The sequence below is a fragment of the Parasteatoda tepidariorum genome, chromosome 4 (assembly GCF_982258835.1).
Source record: "Parasteatoda tepidariorum strain Cologne lab strain chromosome 4, Ptep-v5.0, whole genome shotgun sequence".
Classification (NCBI taxonomy): domain Eukaryota; kingdom Metazoa; phylum Arthropoda; class Arachnida; order Araneae; family Theridiidae; genus Parasteatoda; species Parasteatoda tepidariorum.
The window spans coordinates 117079634-117088715 of NC_141758.1; the positions used below are offsets into that span (position 1 = coordinate 117079634).

The 9082-nt window shown below is 27.8% G+C and overlaps 1 long non-coding RNA gene across 1 annotated transcript; it reads left to right on the plus strand.

The window, feature by feature from the left end:
* Positions 1–342: 342 nt before the first annotated feature.
* Positions 343–8109, plus strand: LOC147812629 (uncharacterized). Its single transcript, XR_015433329.1, has 2 exons — positions 343–1756; positions 7877–8109. It is a non-coding gene; the product is annotated as an uncharacterized LOC147812629 (long non-coding RNA).
* The last annotated feature ends 973 nt before the right edge of the window (positions 8110–9082 follow it).

Here is a 9082-nt window from a genome sequence, read left to right on the forward strand (position 1 = left end):
TGTTCTTTCAAAAAATTAAAGGAAAAACATCATTTCTGGAGCGAATTATCTTTGAAACTTCTGTGATTTCAGAATTTTTGTTATTATTTTTATTTTATCAATTTAAAATTTTACCTGAAGGCAAGCCAGCAATTGGTAAATTTTTTTATTCCGAAATGTGAACAGAAAATTCAGGAGTATTCTTTTATTTTCTGATGAACAAGAAAAGTATCTTTCGAATGTAATTCTGCCGAAGAAAAAATTTTTTCACTTTTGTATTTTTTCAGCTATTTTATGGCTTCAACTCTTTCTTTACAATTTTGAAATTAATTTTGAATTTTACAATTTTGAAATTAATACTTTTGAAATTATTGGTTAATGTACTTCTCAGAGCCATCCCACAGTCAACTGATCGTAAGACTTCCTGTACATCACCAAAGTCAAGCTTCACTGAGCAAGTGGGTAACCACTTTGATCAGCCTGAGAAGTGACCTTATTAAACTGTTCTACCATAATGTGCTAAACTTTGTGGGCAGATGGATCAAACTTGTGATGGCATGTTTCTGAACCATCTTCAGTGATGTTTCCCAGACTGTCCCCCATTATGCAGCTCTCGTGCAATGTAAATATTGTACTACTTCTCAGGGCCAAGATTTAAATTTCAGTTGGCTGTATTAGAACAATCTGACCAGTTTCTGTTGAACAACTATGTCAGCTTTTAAAATATTGGTTAAAGTGGTTTAAAAGCAAATGTTTCTCAAATCGATAATTGAAATGCTTCTCACTGTTATTTAGATCCTGTGTTGTAAGGACTCGAATAATTGTTGTTCAGGATCCCAAAAGAAAGGAGAGAAATGATTTTATCATTCTCTGATTGTAACAGGGTTGCCACTCCACAGGAAAAGCCTGGAAAATACAGGGAATTTAAAAATCACTTAAAATAACTAGGAAAATGCAGGGAATTTTGATTTTTTCTTTACAAACTGGGAAAATACAGAGAATTTTGTTTCTTATTTTTGTCTTTTAAAAAATGGTGACTCCTCAAGGAGTAATCTATGGGATATTTCACCCTTATATTTCAGCTATACTAAATTATTTCATTTGCTAAAGCATTATTTAAGTATGTTCACTGTTTTTCCAGCAATTAAAACTAATAAAAATAGTTAGCCCAATATAGCTCACACAAGAGCACAGTAATTGTTGTTTCCTCTTAATATATTGTGTATAATATGTACAGGGAATTTTTTTTCCCAGATTTGAGTGGTAACCCTGTGTAAGATAGTTCTTATTGAAATCCAACCTAATGTAATGTCCTTAATAGTTTCTAAATTAAGTTCCTTGGTTGGTTAGGAAACAGTGTGGTAGCCAGGTAGTTACTACTACAGTATGGGGAAAACGAATGGATTTAGTCCTTGAACTGAAGGTTTCTGTATATTTCTTCTAATCTAACAAAAAATGTTTTTCTTTATACACTTATGTAATATTAGAATAATAAAACCTGTAATTGGTTCTAAACTGTAGCTGTTTTTGTAATTTGTTGTTAACCTTTCCATTTTTTAATTAAAAAAATTTTTTTAAATAAACCAATATGCAATGTTTTAGATTTAAGTTAATGGATTTAAATTTGGTTTAAAAAAATTGTTAGCTACTTTTGTAACCTATTGTGTATTCTTTTACACAGAACAATGCATCAAAGTTATTGCTGGCTAGAATGGAAGGCAGAGGTGACAGTGAAAATACTGAACGAATTCTCCATAATATGAGTCCAAAGCATCTGGTAAAGTAATATTTTAAATAAATTTCCTATTTACTGGGGACATTTTTTTTAAATATTTATTTACATTATTCAAGTTAATAAATAAAGGATTAAATAATAAGGCAATATTATTTAGCATTCTTTTACTTAATTTTTTTTATTCAAATTACCAATTACTTTGTTTTCTAGTTATTCATTTATTTGTTTATTTAATTTTTTGCTTATTTTTTACAGATTTAAGTTTTACAGATTTTTTTCTTTGACAACAAAATAAATTAAATATTTTGTAAACTGCTGAAAATTTCAATTTCTTCATTTTATTAATGGCTTCTTATCTTCTGTTACATTTAAAAAAAAAAAAAAAAACATTGAAGAAGAGATATTTATGTGAATAAGAGTATTACTACTATTACCAGCATACCTGCTTAAATTTTTTATTTTAACTGTTTATTTTTTTTATTTATTATTTTTAGTATTTAGTTATTTTTAAGAGTTTTATTTTATGTGTACTTTTTTTAATTAGAACTTCTTTGAAATTGTTCAAAATACTTCTATTGTAATTTAATGGAATCTGATATTTTAATAAATTATCAAGTGCAGAAATTTAAATTTGTATCTAGCTCTAGAAAATTGTGGGAAGCTTGTGAAAATTACATAAATTTCTTTTTCTGTCAGTATAATTCTTGTAGCAATTGAAAGATATTTTAAGATTAAATTATTTCAAATTATATTAGGAGAAGCTTTCTAAATTTATTCTAACGATAATTAATAAGTCACAGAGATTTCAAAGATTACAAATGTTATATTTTTGTCAGTTATTTCTTTTATCTAATTTATTAAGTTCGGAACTCATCATAATGTACATTATCTTTGTTAAATAGAAAATAAATAATTTCATTTGTAATAATTATTAATAATTTTTTGATCTGCTTACATTCTAGTATTTCATAATAAGAAGCTAATGCATCCTTATTGGAGATGAGTCCCAGCTGGGCTTGACAACTAACTGAGACTCATTGTCTGGAAACATTTTCCATACTCAAGCTAATGACATAGTTTTTATTTACTTGCTAATTTTTAAATAAGTGATCTCAATATACTAATCTCAAACATATTTTACTTAGTCTTATATCTTTACAAATTTTAGCTTAATCTTACATCTAAAATCTTTAACACATATAAAACCGGCTTAAATTTAGAGTCAGCCTCTAAGAGCGAGTCTATGCTTAACACTAATTAGTATTTCCTCAAAACAATAAAAGTTTCATTTAATGGTTGATTATCATAAGGCATTTGATCTTTTAATACTAATTTTTTTTTTTTAGTAGTTTAAAGTCTTGTGACATTTTGTTTCCTCCATTTCATTCTCATTGCGGTTTTAGTCTCTTCTCGATTCAGTCCCGCTACTAATTAGATGTGTCCATTTTGATATAAACATTCCAAATTGTTTATTCAATATTTCTATTAGCAAAAGCCAGGAATTTCTTTAATGATTATTAAGTATTTACAAACTATTAAGTGTGAAATCATATCTCCAAATTATTTCAAGTACTATTTTCCAGGGATTGCCCACAATATTCTAATGAATTAGAGAAAAACTTATTTAAGTTTCAAGGAAAACTGTCCTTTTTTGCATTCTGTTATTTATGTATCTGTGTTAATCATTATGAAATAATGTATAAAAATTGTAAAAGATTTTTAAGATAACTACCTCCAGGCATTCTATTCAAATGATTCCTCCCTTGAAAAAAAGAACTTTGAAAAAAGGATAAATATTAGGAGCTAAAAAATTAATAAAATAGAGATACAGACAGGGTGGCCACCCACCTGGAAAACCTTGAAAACCTGGAATTATCAGGGAATTTTTTTTATACTGGAAAAAACCTGGAAATATTAGGGAAATTTGGATAAAAACCTGGAAAAATCAGGGGATTTTAAAGAAAAGCTGGAAATTTTTTCTTTGATCATTTTTTTAATTTCACCAATTTAAATTATTTACAAATTTTTTTAATTTAAATTATTTCATCCATTATACCTACTTTTTTTTAAGGAAAATGTATCGCCAAACAGTTGAAATATTATCAACTTAGCGATACTTTGCTTGCATCAAAATTTGCTCCATTACAGCTCTGTTAAACTAGAATGCCGCATAAAATTCTGCCACGGTTGCTAAACGAATGTGGAAACCTTTGACCGCTATGGGACTGTTCAATTTAGGAAAGATTCTGGTGGAGGTGGAAAAGGGGATTAGGAAATTAGCTTCTGCTTTTAAATTCTGTTCTTGGGCTGAATCCATTTATGGCGCAAGTTTGTTCCGATGCTTTGGTGGTATTTTTTTTCTATTTTGACAAAATGTTTTTGTATTTTTAACTTTATGAAATTCTCCAAAAATTAGTTGGTTATAATTTAATAATAATAGACTTTATATTGCACCCTTTTTCTGAAAGCTTTTCTACTCCCATACAAAGAAATCTATGAATTATTTTTTTCTCAGCAAACCAACCAATCACATATTTTTACAATCGCTAACCGCAATGTTTGTCAACAAATCTTTACAATTGTTGCGTTAATGATTTTTGATTCAAAATTTTGTACCAAAGCATTAAAAATTAAATAAAACATCTTGAAAATTGTCAAAATAAATTATTTTTTTCAAGATAATATGTTAAAAAAATAATATTTTGTATAAAATATTTTATAATACCGACACTTTTCTTGTACACATCCTACACTTTACAAGAAAAAAGAAACAAAAACCTGGAAATTTTAAGATTTTTATGTGGAAAACCTGGGAAAATCAGGGAAATTTGAAATCTGATTTGAGTGGCCACCCTGAAAATAGAGATACAGATCATTACAATTACGTAGAAATGTTTGCACATTTAATAAAAAAATTTAAATTTCATTTCTCTTTTCAAATGAAGGAGAAAAACAGAAAGGACCCAAGGGACAACAGGACTTAGAATTTGGGTTTAAAATGTCCTGTTTTGCCTTTAGTATGCATTTACTGCTCCATAAAATAATTAGTTATGTATTGGGAGTACAAATTAATTCAGTCCTTTTTTTGGGGTTAAAAATCCATTTCTTTCAGAACAAAATTAATGAACAGATTAATCAAAGTATTGTCCATCGTTGGCTACTACTTTTTCCAACCTCTCAGGCAATTTTCGAATTCTATCTCTAAAAAATTTCTCTTCTTTTGAGGCGATCCAAGTTAAGAGACAATTTTCGATTTCTGCAAAAGAAGCGAACCGGTGACCTGCCAAATCGTGCTGCGTCCGTCGGAACAACCAGTAATCAGAAAGAGCAATGTTTGGCGAATACGCCGGGTGTGGTAAAATATCCCACTTGAGCGTTTACAAAAAGAATTTTGCGACATGAAGCCAACCGTTGTCATGAAGAAGAATAACTTTGTCATGTCTTTGCTCGTATTTGGGCTGCTTTTCTCTTAATGCACGGCACAAACGAATCAATTGTAGCCTATACCGATCGCCCATAATGGAATCGCCAGGTAGTAGCAGCTCATACTATACCACACCATTCTTGAAACGTCGAAACCATTCCCTACATGATTTATTAGTTTATTAATTTTCATTTTAATAGTTCTCTCCCCTATTCAATGAAAAAAAGTGTTATATTTATAAATTTTATTAATGTATATGAAATACTTTTTTTAATTTTATTATGTACAATAAGATTTTGATTGTGCAAACACAATCATATTTAAAAACCTACTTTGTTAACATAGCTTAAAAATATATAGGTTAAAGAGAGAAAAATAAATGACAAAGTACTGATTTGAAGCATCTTGAAACTAACCTGTACAATATTGAATGCCTTCTAAGACATTATTTGGTAGAACAATTCTTTGCAATAAGAAATTTTTTTTAGTCCAAGCAAGTAAAATGCCTCGTAAAAGTTTTTTAATTTATGGTAACTAAAAATAATGTTAATAACACCTACATTTCACTTATTTATCTATTCTTAAATAGTAGAAAATCTTTTTATTTGGCAAAAATACACCTTTTCAAAAAAAAAGTTTTCTTGAAACAGAAGTTTAAAATGTAAACGCAATAGGAATCACTAAACTAACATTTAAGTGTGAAGGAAGCAAGAAAGTTATAGAAATTTCACGATTTTCTTATGAGTTAAAAAAGATGAAAAACATCAGAACCAATTTAATTGCGCATTGAAATGTTGAAGTTTTCAAAGATTATTTTTTAACTTTCCTGTCCTCTGGCAATCAAACAGGTTTAAATATTTTCAGTCCGGTTTTCCTCCGAATTATTCATTAGATTAGATTGTTTCTTTTCCTTTGTGACCCTTGATGTGTGCGTCTTATAACAAAGTTTTTTTTTACTAGAATTTGAAAAGTATATATTGAAAGTGGTTAATGTGGAACCCCTGCTATACTAATCTACAGAAAATGACAACTAATTTTTCTGTATCAAATGAAAATGCATGTAGTATGTAGTGTACTTCCTCGAGAAGGGCCACCCCTCCTCACTGCCCTTTGATGACACTGTCTGTTAATATTCCTTTTAAAAAATTAAATGTGTATATGATAATTACATACTTTTAAAATTATTCGTGTTAATAGGTTTGATTTTGATACCATTACAAATATTTACTTTGTCGGGATTTTTCTCACCTGGTTAAATTTTTCAAAGCTTCTCTTTTTGGTATCAATAAGTTTATTAAGGGATATTGAAATTTTTTTGAAATAAATATATATTTTTTTTAAATGTACCTTTAAATATTTATTTTTCTCATAATTTTTAGTTTAAATTATAGAAAAAGATCTCAAGTTTAACAATTAATTTTTTTTTTAATGTGTGCACAATGGTTTTCTTTCAGCATATCTTTTTTTTTCATAAACTACAAATTTTTCTCATTTTGATTATGGGTGAGAACTACTTTTTGAAATACACATGTAAAATAGTATAAGATGGTAATTTTACAGTCGTTGAGAATCAAATTCAGCCACTACATAATAGTACACATTTTGTTAAATATTTATGGTGTTAATTAAGAACCCTTTAAAAATTTGATGTACCCTTTTCTGTGAAGAAGCATCTTGCGCTTTTTTGTTCCAAGGGAGAACTCTGTAGTAGGCATAGTAATGGAGTATTTAAGAAATAATTTTAGTTAAAAAAGCAACTAAATAATTAAAAAAAAAGTGAAGTAAAGAAATTTCTTCAGAGATGTAAACAATGTTATTAATATATTTATGTAAACATTTCATTTTTTGTCTTACATCTGTACCAGTTATATAGGGACATTACGGAAATCGTAACTTGGTCAAATCTGTTATTGTTCTTATCTAATTCTTGTGTTTTTTATGTTAGGAAAATGTATGAATTTTTCAAAGCATCACCATTAAAGTAATTTAAAAACTTTTTGAAATATAAATTAGTTACAGTATTGGAAAATTATCTGCCTTTTTAACTAGCAAATTTTGAGCAATCTTTTTTCATTTATTACTGAATTGGTTTCAATTTCATTACGTATTATTGTTTTAATATGAAAAATGTTGTAAATTTTGACATTTTTTTTGTGGAAGGAATCCAATAGCAAATTTAATCATAAAAATGAACCGAAAAAGAAATACAATTGATAAATTCATGTATGTAAGTAATACATATTTAGAAGTACTTTTTCTTCTATGCCTCTCCTTGGAACAATAAATTACATTAGAGTATCATAATTATTTTACATATTAAAAGCAATAAAATTGAGCACCATAAAATAAATAATGAAAAAAAAATCAGTATGTTTTTGAAAGTTAAATATTTTCTGAGAAAAGGTGTGCACAAAATAAAAAAGTGAACACCCTGAATAACTTTTCATTTAACAGTCAGCTTTTCCTGTACTAGGTGTCAATCTTAATGGATTCGTGAGTCAATAATTTCCTTCAAAAAGGAATTTTGTGTTCAAAATCTTTCTAAATTATAAGGCAGGTGTATACTTGCATGGTATTACAATATGTATTTTGATGATTCAAAATTTATCAATGAAATGATGAAAACAAAATTTTTCAAGATAGAAATTTTAGTTTTAAAAGCACATTTGTACAAAAATACTCAAGTTGCTTAAAATATATGATTTGCATAATTTTTATTTTAATATCTTCTCTTTCAGGATTTTGAAAAATGTCAAGCATTGTTTGTTGCAGTTGTTATATTGAAGTTTTCAGAACTCTTCTATGCTATTCCAAGGGATTCTATGTTGACAAAAATATTTATTTCTCTGTTGTCTTTATTATTTTTAAAATTAAATATAAATAGAAATTTGTGTAATATTTGTATTGTTTATGGATATGTCTTTGTATTTATATATCTTTGTATAATAAAATATATGCTAGAGACAATGTTGATTATGTATTTAACTACTTTCAGTGTACATTCAATTCATTACATGAGATAACCAGGTGATTATATTAGTACATTTTTGTACAATACACTTATTTTTTGCTAAATTTGCTGCAAGACAAAATATAATCAGTAAAACATGAATTCATGACCAATACCGCACTAAATCATCATCTGTAGACAGCTTCTTAATATTATCGGCTGTAGGTTGTATCTATTTCTGTATAGGGTACAATAGTATCACTAGATTCCTTAAAAACGCACAGCTTTTATTTTAAAACTCTATTTTTAACTTTATTATATATTTATTTTATGTTTAGTAATTTATATACATATATTGACTACAAGTTAAAACTTGAACAATTACTTGTGAGATACAGAATTTCTATAAATCTGGACAGCAGTTTTATTACTCTGCTTTTAAGTAGAATAGCACAGTAAAGGAAAAACTATTATGTATGTTTACCTAGCTTAAAAAATGTACTAATAAGTTTAACCCCTTCCTTCTCGCTCCCGTGAAAATGACGTGGTGAGATTTTGCCTGCTATTTCTCGCTCCCATGATATTAACGGGCTGGAGTGTTCAGTAGTAACGCGCCAATAAGAATAAAACTAATTCATTTCTTTTGCAAGGAAAACATTTTATTTCTCATTTTACACACCTGATGGCAGTAACAGGATAATTTTAAGGTAATTGTAGATAATTAGTTTATTTTAAACTAGTTGCAGCACTAATCTAATACAAATACAAAAGCCAAGAAAATAGGGCACTTTTATGATCGTTTTCATGAAAATTAACCGATCGTTAAGGAGTTAAACATAGATTATGCAGGGCACATCTTCTGGACTAAAGGGTTGAGCTGTGTAAAAAATATTTTTCTTTACAAAAAGCAATTTAAATGAGAGAATTACCTAAAAATATTTTCTTAGTTCATTTATTAATAATTTATTCAAATATGTTATTAAATAGCTAGATA